At 37.0% G+C, this 19,003-nt stretch overlaps 1 long non-coding RNA gene across 1 annotated transcript; it reads right to left on the minus strand.

Moving 5' to 3' along the window:
* Nucleotides 1-14,782: 14,782 nt before the first annotated feature.
* On the minus strand, nucleotides 14,783-16,095 carry LOC108944440 (uncharacterized). Its single transcript, XR_001968484.3, has 2 exons — nucleotides 15,791-16,095; nucleotides 14,783-15,172 (listed from the first exon to the last, which is right to left on the minus strand). It is a non-coding gene; the product is annotated as an uncharacterized lncRNA (long non-coding RNA).
* Between the last annotated feature and the right edge of the window lie 2,908 nt (nucleotides 16,096-19,003).

Genomic DNA, 19,003 nt, shown 5'->3' on the forward strand with positions numbered 1-19,003 from the left:
TATTCGACAGTACTAACGTCCCATTTGCCGGGGGCGCTACATCTTTGAATGGATATTGGTGGTTCCATCGAAGATAGTGCGACCGCAGATAGTGGTGCTCTCTTTCTCTCCTCACAGCAGTCTTGGTGAGCCCCATTTCTCCAGGAGTCATGTAGTCCTTCTTTTGTTTAAGTTTTCATATTTTGAGGTATAGTCGAGGCCTTGTTGCCGACATTGTCATGTTGCTCTTTTGTACCCTTAGAGGCTCCGTAGACGTTTATGTGGGTCATGTATGTATGTTGGGGTGGTCGTTGGATCGAGTTGTATTTTGGAAACTCAACTATGGCATAATGTATATAAGGATAAATGAACTAGCAACGTTTATATATTTATATAACTGATCTCTCCCCTGTTTTGTAAATGGTGATGCGATCCCTTTTTGGATTATGAATGAGTTGGGTAGGAAAGGTTTAATAGGCTTGCTCGACCGGGTTCACTCGGTTGAGCGCCGGTCGCGCTCCCGAGGTTTGGGCGTGAAAAAATATCAACAAATAAAATATTCCGGAAATCACAACTTTAGATTTATTAGTAACAAAGACTTTAAACACAATGGATATCTTCCCAAGAAATGGAGTAAGATGATTGGCAATCAAATCACAAGTTAAAATCATAAACGAGTAACACATCATTTATTCTTGCAATACTTTTCCCCAAAAGGGCAATACACAATTTTAACGCATGAAGATATAAGAGCTCAAAACACATTGGAAATACTTACAAAGAATAACATTAGTTAAAATAGCCACATTTGGGCATGACTTTGGTACATAAGCTTCTAGGCAAATCTATTGTCGGAGTCAGTTTGGAACAGTTGAATCAACGCTTATTTCATAAACTTTCTCACATCATTTCATTTCCTCGGCCCCATTAATCACCAGTATAACTTTCATTCTTGGCACGTTGGCCACACTTTATATCTCCAACCAACTTCTTTCACTTTCAAGCATCCTTATAGATTATCAACAACAAGGCATTTCAAATCAAGATTTTAGGTACACATATAAGAAATTGGAGTTTTAGACGCATGGAGTATTCTTTCCAAGTTAAGCATAATGGACTTTCATTTGAAACACAACACAAGCAATAACATTTTAATACACATATCATTGATGAACACATTCCTGAAGGATAATATAATGTGGTAGGAACATTCGGAACATATTTTGAATACATAATTCTCGACACTGGCTTACTCGGGACAATCAAATTTATCGGGAACAACTCAGAACATGGGAATAAGGAACTTGAGCCAACCATAGTTGAAACTTACATGAACATTATGGAATTCAATTCTAAGAGAGTAGTTTAGCCAACATACCTTTTTTAGCTTTCCTTGAGTTACTACAACGTCCTAACACTTCTAGCAATAACAATCTATAGGAAGATAGCGAAAATCGGATAATAACTAGAAGGATTCACATGGTGTAATTCTCTTAGGAATTTTGTCAAACACCTAATATGCAAAATAGACTATAAAGCTCTATAATGGTAATCCCTTCCTCCCTCAACCAATTTCAACAAGAAACTAATCAAAATATTTAATTAATCCCCACAACATACGTGAACTCATAACCTCTTGCATGAAAGCTTAGGAGTAGGACTAACCTGGATAGATGATAATCTAGTGATTGGATTCCTTGATTCTTGAAGATTGGTGCAAGAATGGGTGATTAGAATGCTAGGTTTTCTCTTTCTCTCTCTAAAATACTCTTACCTCTCTCTAAAATCACTACACATTTGCTTCAAAATAAGCCCCTAAAGCTATTTATCAAAATGGGGTCGGGTTATAAAAATTGGAAAATGGACCCTCCGAACTCAGGTTTGCGGTCGCAAAATGAACCGCATAACAAATATTCGGCCTGCAAAATGGGCCGTGAAAATGATGCCAAGAACTGGGCTGGTCTGGACCGGTCTGCGACAGGTTTTCGATCCATAAACCACTTATGCGACCATAGATTGAACAACAGAATTGCCCAATAAAATTCTTCATGCCAAATCTATGATGGAAAATGCGAACCGCAAAATGGATATGCAATCGAAGAATGGGCAGCACAACGACCTACAAAATTCAACAATTTTTCTACTCAACTTTGCGACGGGTATGCGGCTGATGGAGTGGTTCTGCGGTCGCGAAATGACCGCAAAATTGACTTCTTCTGCCAAAAATTTCCATCAACTCATCGGTGCATTCTTCAACCCAAAAAGTTCGTACAGTGGCGCGAAGAATTTCTAAAATCCTCAAACACATAAGCCTACATTGGTACCACGAAACCTTAAATCCCTTGGAAAACATTTATATGGCCTTACAATATATTGATTATAATATATAGTGATCAACGCTTGGATATGGATCTGTTTCTCTAGAGTCAGGTAATTACCATGTTACCTTGGGCCTTGTGTGCGAAAGCACTTGTGATTCTTTTGGTGCATGTTGGACACGTGGCTGTTGAAAAAGGGATCCTTAGCATGCATTAGTAGCTTAAACTCATGCATTGTCTCTTATATAAATTGATATTGGATCATGAGCATGCATTTGTACATATATTTTACCCATGCAGTTATTTGATATAATTTGTTTTGACATAAATCATGTCTTGGTGTGAGGATAGAGGTGTTGATATCTTAATTGATCTCCTTATCTGTTAAGCTCACCTAAATTCTGTATGAACTGTGTTTCTTGAGCTATCATATTCAATTTGATCATATCATGCTTATTTTCGTATATTATTAAAGCTTTATGTCACGAGCCAAAATTCCACCAAAGACCGTGATGGCGCCTAACCTGCTCGCTAGGAAAGCCTACACCCAACAACATCAATAAAGTCCAATTATTAAGCCATTAACTGATTTTCTTAAATGTTTAGCTAACCTAATTTAAATTATGATTGATTTAGTGTTGGCTTGCCTAGCGAGTGGGTTAGGCATCATCACGGCCTTTTGTGGCATTTTGGATCGTGACAAGTTGGTATCAAAGATCTAGGTTCTAAGGGTCACACAATCACAAGCAAAACTAGTAGAGTATCATGGATCGATACGAAGACGTCAATATCTATCTGCGAGAGGCTACATGGCTTTAGGAAACATTCCCTTCTTAGTTACTCATTATGTGTTGATTATTTTCTTAAGTCTAAATCTTTATCTTTTATTCTCTCAATGATAGTGAGAACGCGTGCATTGGAAATAATATCAGGTATTGGAGAGGCACCTTCACTGGCCGTAGCCAGGATAGGGAGAACCCAGGGTAGGGCTAAGCCTCTAGCTAGGGGCCTACAGTCACAGTTAGAGGTGGAGCATCCACCAGAGCCCGTGGCCATTAGAGGCGGTTGCGACGGAACCACCTATAGATCGGATGGAGAATCATATCAAGGCCGAGCATGCTGAGGCTATAGTGCCTGCCCAGCAACCAGAGGGTTTCATTGTTGCACCAGTATTTTAGGAGGCCATGGCTAAGATGGTCAGCTTTATAGATGCATTTACCCAGGATGGAGTGGTTCTAGTGGCCCAAGATATGTCTCAGGCTGGAGGGGGGATAAGACCCCCATCACTTGTACTCTGGAGTAGCTTATTACAGCAGTTGGACCGATAGATGAGCCTGCTATGTCTACTAAGGAACAAAAGAGGCTTGAGAGGTTCCAAAATTTACATCCTCCTCACTTTGATGGTGATGCTTTGGAGGATGCCTAGGATTTTCTTGATTGCCATCAGATGCTTCACAATTTAGGCTCGGTAGAGTCCAATGGAGTGGAATTCACTACTTCTTAGTTAAGGGGAGCCGCTAGGAGACAGTGGCTGACTTATGATATGGGTAGGCCAGCTGGTTCGTCTCCTCTTGCATGGACTCAGTTTCACATCCATTTCTTAAGAAGTACATCCCGCTCACAAGGAAGGATGAGTTAATAGGCTAGTTCGAGCATCTTGAGCAGGACTGTATGTCCCTGACTAAGTGTGAGGAATGATTCACAGAGTTTTCTCGTCATGCAGCTTTCTTGATCCGCACCAAGGCAGAAAAGGTGAAGCAGTTTACTAAAGGTTTGACATATGGCATAAGGATTACTATGGCTCGAGAGTCAAATATAGGGACTACTTTCCATCAGGCTGTAGAGATAGCTCGGAGGATCGAGCACATTCGCAACCAGGGAAAAGTGGCCATGATGAGGTACAAGAGGCCTCATTGTTCTGGTATTTTTGGTGGCACCTCATCTGGAGGTAGCAGCCAGTTTAATAGAGGCCATCATTGTAGGCTAGCTCATTCAACATAGCATGGAGCCCGTAGTGCATTGGCTTGATCATCTTTCAACTCTCAAGTCATGTAATCCTTTAGTGCTCTTCCGGGCAAACTTATACAGTACTCTGTCTATTTAAGGTTCGTCCATTGGATAGTCAAGTAATCACGGGCAGTATCAGTCTCTACAACCTCATTCAGTTATGGGTTGTTACGAGTGTGGAGGTTCGGCCATATGAGGAAGTATTACCCCAAACTTGGTAGAGACACAGCTTATCTGAGTTTCCAATCAGTGGTTCATGTGTCAGAGTTGCATCATCCTTTGCTTCAGGAGCTAGAGTGGAGGGCATGAAGTGAGGGGTCACCCTAAAGAGGAGGTTAGGTTGGTGGAGCTTCGACCAGCGGCGATCAGGCCCGTTGCTATGTGTTTCCAGGTACACCCGAGGCGGTGGCCTCATATACTATGTTCATAGGTATGGTTTCACTTTGTCATAGAGATGATTTTGTATTCTTTGTTGTGGAGTCTACTTATTCTTATGTGTCATCATATTTTTCTCCTTAATTAGATATGCCACGTAGTTCCCTTGATATTCCTATTTTTGTGACTACGGGTGTTGGTGATTCTATTGCGGTGAATCATATCTATTGTTATGGTGGAATTATTATTGGTGGTTATGAGACTAGAGTTTACCTTCTGTTGCATAATATGGTGGATTATTATGTGATTTTGGTATGGATTTGTTATCTTTGTACCATGCGATTCTTGATTGTCATGCTACGCTCGTGATGTTGGCTATGCCGGGATTGCCAAGGTTGGAATGGAGGGGTTCTCTTGGTCACACTCCTAGTAGGGCGATTTTATTTCTTAAGGATCCGCTGATGGTTGAGAAGGTTCGTTTTTCATATCTGGATTCTGTTAGAGATGTAAATATTGATACTCCTATTGTTAATTCAGTTCTAGTAGTGAGAGAGTTTCTAAATGTGTTTCCTGTAAATTTATGAGCATGTCACCTGATAGAGATATTGACCTTTGTATTGACTTGGTGTTGGGGAATCTATCCCACTATATCACATGGCTCCAGCTGAGTTGAAGGAGTCGAAGGAGCAGTTATAGGAGTTGTTGTATATGGGGTTCATCAAGCCGAGTGTTTCTCCTTCGGGTGCACCAGTGATGTCTGTGAAGAAGAAGAAGAAGAATGGTTCTATTAGGATGTGTATTGTTTACAAGCAGTTGAATAAGGTCACTATAAAGAACAAGTCTCCATTTCCTCACATTGATGATTTTTTTATCATCTTCAGGGCGCCAGGGTGTTCTCGAAGATTGACTTGAGATCAGGTTATCATCAGTTGAATATTAGGGCTTTGGACGTCCCTAACACATCTTTGAGGAATTGTTATGGGCATTATGAGTTCTTGGTGATGTCATTTGGTTTGACTAATGCCCCAGCAACTTTCATGCATTTGATGAACAATGTGTTCCAACCGTATTTGAATTCTTTCGTCATTATGTTCATTGATGATATCTTGGTGTATTCCCGTAGCAGGGAGGAGCACGAACAACATTTGAGGATTGTGCTCTAGATTTTGAGGCAGAAGAAGTGTGCATTTTGGTTGGATTCACTGCATTCTTGGGCCATGTGGTATCTAGTGATGGGATCAAGGTGGATCCATAGAAGTTTGAGTTAGTTCAGGGTTGACGTAGACCTTTTGTATCTACATAGATCATGAGTTTATTGGGTTTGGTTGGCTACTATCATCCCTTTGTGGAAGGGTTTTCATCTATTATAGCTTCATTGACCAAGTTGACTAAGAAGGGAGATCTATTCAGATGGTATGACGAGTGTGAGAAGAGGATTCTAAAGCTCAAGACTCCTTTTACTACAACTCCAGTTTTGGTATTACCTTCAGGATCGGGGATGTATACTATCTATTGTGATTCTTCGTGCATTTGCCTTGGCTATGTGTTAATGCAGTATATTAGGGTAATTGCCTATGCGTTATGCCAGTTGAAGCCACATGAGAAGAAATATATGGTTCATGATTTGGAGTTAGCAGATATTGTGCATGCGCTCAAGATTTGGAGCATTACTTATATGGCGTATCTTGTAAGGTCAACAATGATCATCAAAGTCTCCTGCATCTGTTCAAGCAAAAGGATTTGAATTTGAGGTAGCAGAGGTGGTTGGAGTTACTGAAGGATTGTAATATCACTATCTTGTATCATACGGGCAAGGCGAATATGGAGGCGGACGCCTTGAGTATAAAGGCAGAGAGTATGAGGAGTTTCGCATTTATTACAGTTGTGTAGAGGCCTATGGCTATGGATGTTCAGGCTTTGGCCAATAGATATGTGAGATTGGATATTTCTGAGCCTTATAGAGTTCTTGCTTGTGTTGTTGCACATCCATCCTTGTTTGAGTGCATTAGTGCTCGTCAGTTTGACTATCCCCATTTGCTTGTCCTTAAGGACATAATGTTTTGAGGTGGTTCTAAGGAGGTGGCCATTGGTAATGATGGTGTATTGTAACTTCAGGGCCATATTTGTGGTCCTAAGGTAGATGGCTTGAGGGAGTTGATTCTTAAAGAGGCTCATAGTTCGCGATATTTTATTCATTCAGGTGCTACGAATATCATGACTTGAATAATCATTATTGGTGTTAGGCATGTTTCGCTATGTTTGAATTGTCTGCAAGTCAAGTATGTGAATCAGACTCCAGGTGGTTTGAATCAGAGATTGGTGATATCGAAGTGTAAGCGTGACCGCATTACTATGGACTTTGTGGATTGACAAGGACTTTGAGCATATTTGACATTGTTTGGGTCATAATGGTAGATTGACCATGTCTGCATGTTTGATTCTGGTCATGAGAAGTTGGCTCAGATCTACATTAGAGAGATTGTCCGTTTTTATGGTGTGCCTATTTTGATTATGTCGGAATGGGGCACTCAGTTTACATCACACTTTTGGAGAGTTGTTCAGAGTGAGTTGGGCATGCGGGTGGAGCTGAGCATTAAAATCACCCTCGGACGGATGGGCAGTCTGAGCAAACCATTCAAATCCTGGAGGATATAGTGAGGGAAAGTGTTATTGATTTCGAAGGACGGTGGGATTATTTTCTATCATTAGTGGAGTTTGCTTATAAAATTGTTAATAGTCTAGTATCCAGATAGCTCCGTATGAGGCATTATATGGGGGATGGTGTCATTATCTAGTTGGTTGGATTGAGCATGGTGGTGTTAGGTTATTGGGCACAAATTTGGTTTGTGATGCTTTGGAGAAGATGAAGTTGATTCAGGAATAGCTTCCTACAACGTAGTCCGAGCAAAAGAGGTATGCTGATAGGAAGGTTCGTGATGTGGCTTTTATGGACAATGAGAAGAAGGCCAAGTTGAACCCTCAGTATATTGGTCAATTTGAAGTTTTGAAAAGGATTGTTTTGCCATATCGAGATTTATTATAAATCCGTAGTCATAAACTCTGTCACGCCTAAACCTTGGGGAGCTTGACTGGCGCTCAACCAAGATATCCCAGTCAAGCAAGACTACTTGATGCTTCTACCCAACCTTACCCATAAATAATTTGAGAACCAATAACAAGAGGTAGATGGTTAGGGGATGAAAGAGTTCAATATTATATTTTATTACTTACAACACTTGCATTGATAATTACCAAAATGTTACAAGATCATAGTTTAAAAGTGGAAATATGTCCGACAACCACATCATCTTTAGTTTTTTTCCCCAATCAAAACACAATCCACAATATGTTTACGGAGCCTCTAGGTGAACATGAGTACAATATAGAAGTGTCGGTGACTAGGCCCCATCTATAAATCAAAATACAATGTACAAAATCAAATGACATAAGGCCCCGATGTAGAACAGGGCTCACCAAAACTACGGAGTAGAGTAAGCTATTATCAAGGATCAGTGTCGTCTGCCGAGGAACCATATGCATCCATTAAATATGTAGCGCCCCTGGAAAAAGGGACGTTAGCATATATGGAGTAGTACTAGTATGTAAAGCTAAATACCCTTTCGTGGAATGAGATGCCAACATAAAAGGAGAGAAACATTGAAGTAGTGAGAATATCAATAACATTTAAATGCCAAGTTAAAACGAGGTAAACATTCAAATAAGCATTAGTATTTTAGGTTGGGAGATCCTTAGTACCGACACACCACCATGAATATGGTATGGAGTACGATATCTTCCCAATCGGCTAAGCTCTCTCATCTCAGTGTACGCGGGTGTACATAGAAATTCAATTCTACCCTGTGCGCGGCATGGCGTATGATCTCTGCCCCATCGACTAAGTCGTCTCACCGCAATGTTGTATGGTTCGACATGTTCCTTGCTAGCTATCAACTCATTCCAACAAAGGGGAATAATCTCAATATAATATAATGGGGACTCATCCCTCAATAAACTCCCACACCAGCACGTGTAGTTTCAGGCTTGGGCATTTACAAGCCACCCTTCCTCGGTGACCTAAACATAGTCCCAAAACATTTATCATATAAAAGATATTCATATATATATATATATATATATATATATATATATATATATATATATATATATATATACACACACACACACACACACACACACACACACACATCATAGACTTTCATAAACTCTTTTAATTTCATTGACATTCTTGGCCAAAGATTTACATCATCATTCTTGGAATGATGGTTGCAACTCATATTTCATACTTTCATTTATTTACTTGATATGGACCATCATAAAACATTTAAAGACATTTCAAAATGTTGGGAATGTCATAGCTTCAACTCATAAGTATGTAAGAGATCAAAACACATTGGACATAAGTACAAGAGAGAAAATAGTGATTTGTAATTTGAAACATGAATTTAAATTCATAAGCTTTTAGATAAATCAATCATTGGAAACATTCTGAAACAATAGGAATAGAACTTGGACAAACCATATTTGGAGTTCACAGAGAGTTCATGGAATCCAATTCTATGGAAGTTCGAAATTTTTGGATTGAGCAGTGCACTGGGAAGTTGATGGAAAATATTTTGCAGGGTTGGGCATTTCTGCGGCCCATTATGCGGCCGCATAATCACTTTGCGGGATGCAGAATGGCCGCATAGTGAAAAAACAACTTGGGCCATTTTTTAGGTCAATTTCGCGGTCTGTTATGTGACCGCACAACCATTTTGCGGGCCGCAGTTTTTTCGCACAATCAGCCTTAGGATTTTTGTAGAGGGAGGTTGTGTGACACATTATGCGACCGCACAACATGTCTGTGGGCCGCATAACTACCGCATACCCATGCAGATTTTTTCCAGTTTTTGAAACCAAATTATGCGGCCGATATGCGGACCGCATATCAATTATGCGGTCGCATATGTGACCGAATACCCTGTTCCGGAGCTTCATTTTTGGGGGTTTTAAACCCGACCCTATTTCATTAAAACATATGCCATAGTCTATATTTGAGCATATTTCTGATATTTTTAGAATGAGAAAGAGTTCTTAGAATGGGGAAGTAACCGTCAACCTAATATCCAACAATTCTTGCTCAATCGTTGAAGATTTTCAAGAAAGTCCTCATCTTAGAGGTAAGAATCTATGCCATATCTCTTAATTTCGAAAATCTTCTAAAAAGGGGATAATTAGAAAGACAATTATTGAGTGTGGGGGTTGTTCATCTTGCATGCATGTGTTATCAAAGAATGTGGGAAGGTTGTGAGCTAAAAATGGTAGATAATGGGTTGGGGAATGATGGGATCTTTCACAAAAGGGCCTTAAAATATTAATGCACACCTAGTGTTTGATAATGTGCTCAAATTAGCTCGAATCATGACCATCTTCCTAATTTTGGTCCAACTTATTATATTTCTAAAATTGATCGAAGTGCTAAGAATTTCGAAACATTTTAAAGTTTAAATAAAGCTCAATTGAGGTATGTTGGTAAACTCCCTTCTTCTTAGAACTGAATCCCGCGGTGTTCATGTAATTGGTGTAAGTCCCAAATTGATCATTATAGAATTGGCTATTCCTAATGTGTTTGTGTTGAAGGATGTATGTTCAATATTTATTCTAAATGCTTTATCGTGTCATCTTGTCATTTGAGGATGTGTTCAAATTATGGAATATGTGTTAGAAATGTTAAGACTTCATATCAAGATCGAATAAAGGTTGTTATGCCAAATTGTATGAAATGTCTCTATGTGCTTAGGATTTCCAAATTTCTCATATGTGTACTAATGCCTTAAATGGTAGGCCTTATTATTGTTGATGATGATAATGATTTTTGAATGTGGAAAGGGAAAACTGGAATTATGAAATACGACTAAGTGCCAAGAATGACTTTCTAATCGAGGCCACTCGTGCCAATGAATTGGAAAGATGTGAAAGAAGTATGAAGTGAGATGATTGATTGAATAGGTAATGTCTCGGGTGAGACCGCCTACCCGATCGGGCCGTGATCAGACGCCATACCGCACACATGGTGGTGATTGTGCTGGAACTGATAATTAAAATTATGGTTATGGTTGATGTCTCAAATGAGACGACCTAGCTGATCGGGTCGTGATCGGACTCCATGTAATAATACGGTGGTATTGTGATTTATGGTATATCGGCTCTAAAGATCACCCAACCTAATAACATGGAAATTGTCTTGAGAACTTATGTGATCCTTACTTGATGTTTTAGTATTTTTTGAAGCTCTTATTGAACTCATGACTGATTCCCCCTTGTATTATTATTCATTCTATTGAGACGGTATTTAGTTTTACATACTAGTACTATTCGACAGTAATAACATCCCTTTTGCCGGGGGCGCTGCATCTTTAAATGGATGCAGGTGGGTCCATAGTAGATAGTGTTGATCAGCGATAGTGGTACATCCTCTTCCCAATAGACTTGGTGAGCCCCATTTCATCACGGGGTCATGTATTGTATATTTTGTTCATATTATTATCACGATTTGAGATATAGTCGGGGCCTTGTTGCCGGCACTATCGTAACAATCTTTTGTATCTTTTAGAGGCTCCGTAGACACTATGTGGGTTGTACATGGGTGCTAGAAATGTCAAACAGATTATGTTGTGTTTTGATCTCTTGCTCCACTCGAATCATAAGAATCTGTGTATCTTGAAACTTATAAGTGATGCAACCAATGAGACGATCTAGTATTGTATATATGATCTTCCTACTGTCTAATTGATGAAATCATGTCTTCTCTTGATCATGGGTGAGTTGGGTAGAAAGTATCTAACAAGTTTGCTCGGCCAGGTTCACTCGGTTGAGCGTCGGTTGTGCTCCTCGAGTTTGGGAAGTGACAAACTTAGTATTAGAGCCAAAAGTTTTAAAGTGTCCTAGGATGTCTCAGAGCCATGTCTAGTAGAGTCCTCCTTATCGGTGTGTTGTCAGCCATGTTACAACCCATATTTTGGTACGTGAAAGTATGCCATAAGTAAATTGATAGAATCTCTGAGATGAGATGTTGCATCCCGCATTTTCGTATGTTAAAGTATCGTCGTAAGTTAATCAAAGTAAGTTCGGGAATGAGATTATTTTGAGATTATAAGCAGTATGCTACTTCGAATAAGTGATGAGTAAATTCGTGAAGGTGAGAGGGTAAGCAAATCGAGAAAAATGAATTTCGTCCAAGTTTGAGATTTGGAGATAAAATACGGTCCAAGCTAGAATAATTTAAACGGAGTAGTAATTTCATATCCATACTTTCTTTGTTCAGTTCAATTATCAGTTATCAGCTATAATTTCAGTTTCAGTTTCAGCAGTTATCATTTCAGTTATCAGTTTTCAGTTTCATCATTTATAGTTCTTTCTTTCACTTGCTTTATATACCAGTGCAATTCAAATGTACTGACGTCCCTTTTTCCCGGGGCCTGTATCTCACGATGTAGGTGATGATGTCTAGGTTGATGATTCATAGCGCAAGAATTCTCGTACCAGCTATTTGGTAAGCCCCATTTCTTTCAGGGCATTATCTTTACTTTACAGTCGTCCAGTATTAACAGACAGTTGGGGTTTTTAGTATTTCATTCGAGGCTTCATAGACTAGAGTAACAGTTAAATAAAGTCGCAATATATTTCAGACATGTATTAGTGTTTTTGCACTTTGATTTATATCATACAGACTTTCAGTATATCAGCATGTGTTAGTTTATCTTTCGCATTCAGTATGTTATGATATCACATGTTGATTCAGCTAGCTATTTGGTTTGCTCAGTCACATATACTCAGGCACCGATTGTCATATTACGTCTTGGCCTAGGTTCGGGGCATGACAGGATATGACTTGATATAACTTGTTCAAACTTATACAGTGTAGATGCGAGATTCGAGTCTTATAAGGAATTCCGAATGTTAGAAATTGGGTTTTAAGTCTTACAAGCTAAGGTTGAATTAAGGATCTTTAGTTATGTTGTGGTTTCACACTTATATAGGTTGGGGTGACGTGGGATCACCCCTGGGTCGGTGCATGTTATTGTTACACGGCGATTTGATGGCTTTGGAACGACTCTGGGCACGTTTAAGGACAAACGTATATTTAAGTGGGGGAGAATGTAACGAACCGATCGGTCGTCTTGAGAATTTGTACTTCACTCGGTGGTTTGAGGGAAGGCGTAGCTCCGTATGATATATTATGACTTATGCGTATCTTCGGTTTTGGTTTTTGGGTGATTTGGAATTAGTTTGGAAGAATGAATTTCAGTTCAAAGCTTTCAGTTGGTAAAGTCGACCAAGTTTGACTATTGAGTATTTGACTTTGAATCGGAGTTTTGATGTTTCCGATAGGTCTGGTTGATGATTTCGGACTTGGGCGGATGCCCGAATTTGTATTTGAAGGTTTGGCATGTTCATAAGTTTGAGCGGAAGTTGACTTTGATGATATTGGGTTCAGATTGTGGTTATGAGAATTGGAATATCTCCGTTATGTCATTTGGGACTTGTGTGCAAAATTTGAGTTCATTGCGGGTTGATATGATATGGTTCGGCACGAGTTTTGGAAGTTAAAAGTTCAAAAGTTCATTAACTTCGATTTGAGATGCGATTTGTGAGTTTTATATTGTTATGCGTGATTTGAGATAGGTTTCATACTTAGTTTGTTACAGTTATCATATATCTACAATTGTAGTTGGCCGTAATCATGTCAAAAACTTTTCTTTATTTCTTTTAGTGCTCCTTATTTACGTCATTCTCCTAACATGGTTTGCTTTTGCTTTCTTCTTATTCCTTAATGTATTCTTAATAACTAGTATATTATCCGCGCGATGCGTGAAAAATGTTAGAGAAAAAGAAATAATAAATTATTATCGTACTTGCTTGACCACCTCATATTTTATAATTTGATAAATTATAAAATTTAAACCATTTTTGATCCACGGTCCTTGATGATAAGGCAACTAATGTAGGAAAAATTATTTTATACACCCTAAATTATCGTAAGATCTTGTGTTATGTGCAATGAGATTCAAATATAATTTAACTTACTACGATTAAGAGATTTTATTAAGTAAAAGTATGCATTTATAATAATGAGTAAGTAACAAAAGTGCATATGTAATCACATGTAATGTATTTTATAATTTTTTTATAAATACTTGATGCTAATAAGTTTTTACCCTAATATACATAGAGTGCAAAAAATCAATAAATTTAAGTGCTACTTTAATTCCTCCTTGTTTCTGCCTCCAAAGAAAGCATGCATTAAATCCTTGAACATATGCGAGGGAAGATGTTCATCGCAACACTTCAATCAAATGGTTCTCTCTTACCTTGTGATAGAATTTGACGAAGCCCATCATATCCCTCAAAACACAAATCCCCTCCCTAGATAACTTAGTCTCGTAGCTTTTGAGCAATTTTTATTAAGATTGCACATCTTTCCTTTCTTATAATTCAATATATAAATCAAGCTCTTTGAGGGAAAAAAATGGAGGAATGGCTTGGATACATGGACTTGGGGGCATTCTTCTAGAAACCACAATCTTTTCGAGATAAAAATCATAAACTACACGAACCTGATTTCCACTACATACTACAAGCTTCATTTGGTTAATTTCAATTTTTAGAACTCCGAGCCTGAGAAAGAGCCGAAAGCAATCAAAAATTAAACAAAATTATACTAATTGCTCTATTCTTCCATTTGAGTTCAGCATGAAAACTATATATAGCTTCACCAGTAACATACCAATTCAACCGCCAAACCCCCTTGTTGATAAATGAAATCACAAAGTTTAGCTCACCTTGGAGATTAATAATTCAAGAAACAATAAGAATTACGCCGCAAATTGGACCTGACTATATGAATCCTCACTAACCCAAGTCCTATCTTCCATCAACTTGGAAGCCACCCATTTTATCCCATTTTCAAATGTGATCCCTAGCACAGTGAAATAAACTAATTACACTTGTTATATAATAGTCTCCACTCACTGTATTACAAAAAACATATGAAAAAGCTAACTAACATACTTACCTGACAACATATCAATAATTAAAGAGTATAAAAGTCAAATTATTTTTTTTATTCAAATGTCGAGAACATCTCATAACTTACAAAAGAATTACTCTCCTACCCATGTATTTTGAACATAATTCACAAAAAAGGGGGGCTTCATTATCTGTTATCAATATGTAATGTCACTGAAGTAACCATAACCATCACATTTCTTCTATCTCTCATAGAAATTGAATATCGAGGCACATACCAAAAAAAAAAAAAAATGAGAATGCAACTATTATTGAGGGACAATTGGAGCTTATTCATGAGTTGCAACCACAGGTTTAACCTCATTTTCAATCTAGATTTTCAATGGGTCTATGGTAGCATCCTCAGAATGTCAAGTAAGGCCATCGGGAGGTAGGGAACGATCCATATACATCCAATTGAGCTACTGCAAAAAGTACAAAAAAATATCCAAAAATCAAAAAACAACAAACACAAAATTATAAGTTCTTATCTTCTTTAATTTAGTATTAAATGCCAAAAAAAAAAAAAAAAAGGAAGGGGGGGGGGGGGGGGGGGTTGAGGGAAAGACAGAGAGCGCGACAAAGAAAACCTAAGAAAAATTTGAAGAAGACGAATGAACAAAAAAACACCCTAAGTCCTTGGGGATCATATATTATATATGTCTTGTAATATTCATTTGAATTCTCTCAATCCTGAAATTGATAGGATGGTAAAACCTAAAATAGTGATGAGAGGGATAGAAACTTCATTAAATTTCGTTTGTGTCTCTAGATGTCACCCAACGGTGAACCTTTTTAAGAACTTTTACAGAATTCGTTCAATATTTACATCCACACAAATCTACCAAATAGAAGAAGAATCATGAAATTAATCCATGGGAAGGTACCTATAATCATTCTCATGTGATCATTATCCAAATCTGATCAAACGTTTAGGCAACATGGACAAGCAAACAACAGTCTCTAATCAACAAATTGGAAAAAGAAACAGAAGTAATTGCAAATTAAATCTAACACGAAAGAATCAAGAAGAAACCCCAAACCTAAACGTTCCTGAGACGATCAGTAAAGTTGCGATGTAAATTTGATGTTTGTGGCACGTTTTTTTCTTGCAACAGATCTGGAAAATTATGTTGTTTTGTCCTGGAAACTGCTCTTTTAAAGTAAGACTCGGTAACACGATCTTTCAGTTTCTACAAGTTACTTCGTAAAAGTAGAACACATTTTTTTTGTATTTGCGGCAGTTATCTTATTTATAAATAAGATAAGATAATAATTTCTCCTAATGCTTAGCAACATGGCCGAAAGAGGTTAAACCGTGAATATGATTAACCAATTAATTTCAAATTTAAAATTAAACCGTGAATATGATTAACCAATTAATTTGAAATTCAAAATTCAAGGTTTTTTAGTTAGGAAGTTTAAAAGTCAAGGTTTTTAGTTAGGAAGTTAATTTTTTTTGTAATGCCACTTGGCCTTTTATGAATGTGACACTTGTCTTAATATGATGATTCTACCTCTCTTTTTATTATATTATGCTTAGCAACATGGCCGAAAGAGGTTAAACCGTGAATATGATTAACCAATTAATTTCAAATTTAAAATTAAACCGTGAATATGATTAACCAATTAATTTGAAATTCAAAATTCAAGGTTTTTTAGTTAGGAAGTTTAAAAGTCAAGGTTTTTAGTTAGGAAGTTAATTTTTTTTGTAATGCCACTTGGCCTTTTATGAATGTGACACTTGTCTTAATATGATGATTCTACCTCTCTTTTTATTATATTATTATTATTATTATTATTATATATTATATTATTATATATTATATATTATATAATGCTTAGCAACATGGCCGAAAGAGGTTAAACCGTGAATATGATTAACCAATTAATTTCAAATTTAAAATTAAACCGTGAATATGATTAACCAATTAATTTGAAATTCAAAATTCAAGGTTTTTTAGTTAGGAAGTTTAAAAGTCAAGGTTTTTAGTTAGGAAGTTAATTTTTTTTGTAATGCCACTTGGCCTTTTATGAATGTGACACTTGTCTTAATATGATGATTCTACCTCTCTTTTTATTATATAATATATAATAATATAATAGATAATAGATGCTTAGCAACATGGCCGAAAGAGGTTAAACCGTGAATATGATTAACCAATTAATTTCAAATTTAAAATTAAACCGTGAATATGACTAACCACTCGGCCTTTTATGAATGTGACACTTGTCTTAATATGATGATTCTACCTCTCTTTTTATTATATAATAGATTTTTTTATTATATAATAGATAATAGATGTAATTGGTCTTGTTGAGCATATGTGTAATTGGTCTAATAAAGTGACTGAAAAAAACTGCGAAATAATCGGTTGAGTTTGACTACGGTATCTGAAACTATATATGGATAGCCAATGAACATAAGAAGATGATGGTGCAGGCCCCATGGTATGCTTTAATCTTTAGCTCTAGAAATAAATTTTTCTGAAAGTTCTATGTAGCCTTTTTCTCTTATTCTTTAATGGGGATCTTTGGCAAATACTCAGGCAGGGGAAACTATTTACCCGCCCCTGCCCATGTGGTTTGCCCCCTATCTATTTTTTTTTTAATATTCGGTCAAAGCCAATTAAATAAAGTCAAACTAAGCGACTAAATGAAGTCATACTAAGCTACTAAATCAAGTCAAACCAAACCAAACTCAGTCAAGCCAAGCTAAATCAAGCTAAGCTAAGCCAATAGGTATTTTGCATAAATTGTTCTTCTTTAATTTCTATTCAATGAGATAAAAATATATGCAAGATTATGTCAAATAGTTTCTGTCTATGCGATAGTCCTCTTATGGAGTTGTGGACATTCTTACACCTAGGTACCACAGTTAGGAGTCCTACTAGTTAAAGACTTCAATTGTTTGTCCATTCTAAGCACGAATATATATATAAAGAAGTGAGTATGCAAAAGTCACGAATAGACAATTGTTTTGGCTATATAATGAAGATCAATTGGTTAAAACATCGTCAAGAACTCCAGTTTGTTTTGAGTCTCCTAAGCTGATACAATTCCACTTGACGTTTTTCAAAAAATCACTCTACAACCAGAAAAAGAATAGCAAATACACTACAAAAAAACTGTAATTAGCTACGAACGTCGTCGCTAAAACGCTTGTAGCTAGCGAAATTTTTTGATAATACATTGCTAATCCGTCGCTAAATGAGATTAGCGACGGATTTTTCTGTTTAGCTGCAAAATTTGTCCGTCGCTAAAACCTGATTTTTTAGTAGTGATATTAAATCGGAAAAACAATATTATAATGTTACTCCATAGAAAGTTAAAAGGAAAAACAAATAATGTTAAAAAGGAAAGAAAAACTTTTTCGCTTCTACAAAAGGTGAAATAACATTAATGCTCAATAATTTGCGTCATACAGTGCAACAGCAAATTTTTAAAGACGATCACCTCTTAAACACATTGAATCGGCATAACAAACACATTGTTTAATTAGAACAATATATCTGATTAAGGAAGTATAATATTTCAAAAGAAGAAAGATGGATAACCCAAACTTAAAGGAATTATTATACAAAGTGTTCTAAATATTAGTACAATGTTTTTCAACGTAGAAATTTTTTTCAAGTCTAATTCTAATATAGGAACATGGCAACAATAGATATAAATATATGTTTTTTTTTTTCATTCAGAAAAAGCTACCCTACATACCTACTGCGTCTTTAGATTTAGTGTTAGACTTTACTGATTTGGACTCCAAAAACAATTCTGAATATTGGACTATATTTGGGGGGATTTGCACCCGTACCATATATTTGTGTCACCTTTTAAGTTGTACCCTATTTTTAAAAATTATTGATTTGGTAGCCAGTTGATAAAAAATCCGTAATAATATGACAATTACACCCCTGATAGTATTAGCATTAGCATGCTACTTTGGAGATGAGCTCATTCGCATTAGCATACTGTAAAACAAGCCCTGATAAACGTAGCAGCATGCTAACGTTTGGACTTTGGAGATGACGTTGTTTTACAGTACCAGGGGTTATTCATTAGCATGTGAGATGGTGTAAAACTTCAGCCAATTACAGTAGCAGCTGAAGTTGTTTTACATTGAAGCTAAAACTTCATGCTAATGCATGCTGAAGTTATTTATCCTGCAATCAACAGTTTTGTCATGAGTTTTATTTAAAACTTCAGTCTAAACATGCTGAAGTTATTTAGTTCATTTGCTAAAACTTCAAACTAAA

The sequence above is a fragment of the Nicotiana tomentosiformis genome, chromosome 5, assembly GCF_000390325.3.
Source record: "Nicotiana tomentosiformis chromosome 5, ASM39032v3, whole genome shotgun sequence".
Lineage (NCBI taxonomy): Eukaryota > Viridiplantae > Streptophyta > Magnoliopsida > Solanales > Solanaceae > Nicotiana > Nicotiana tomentosiformis.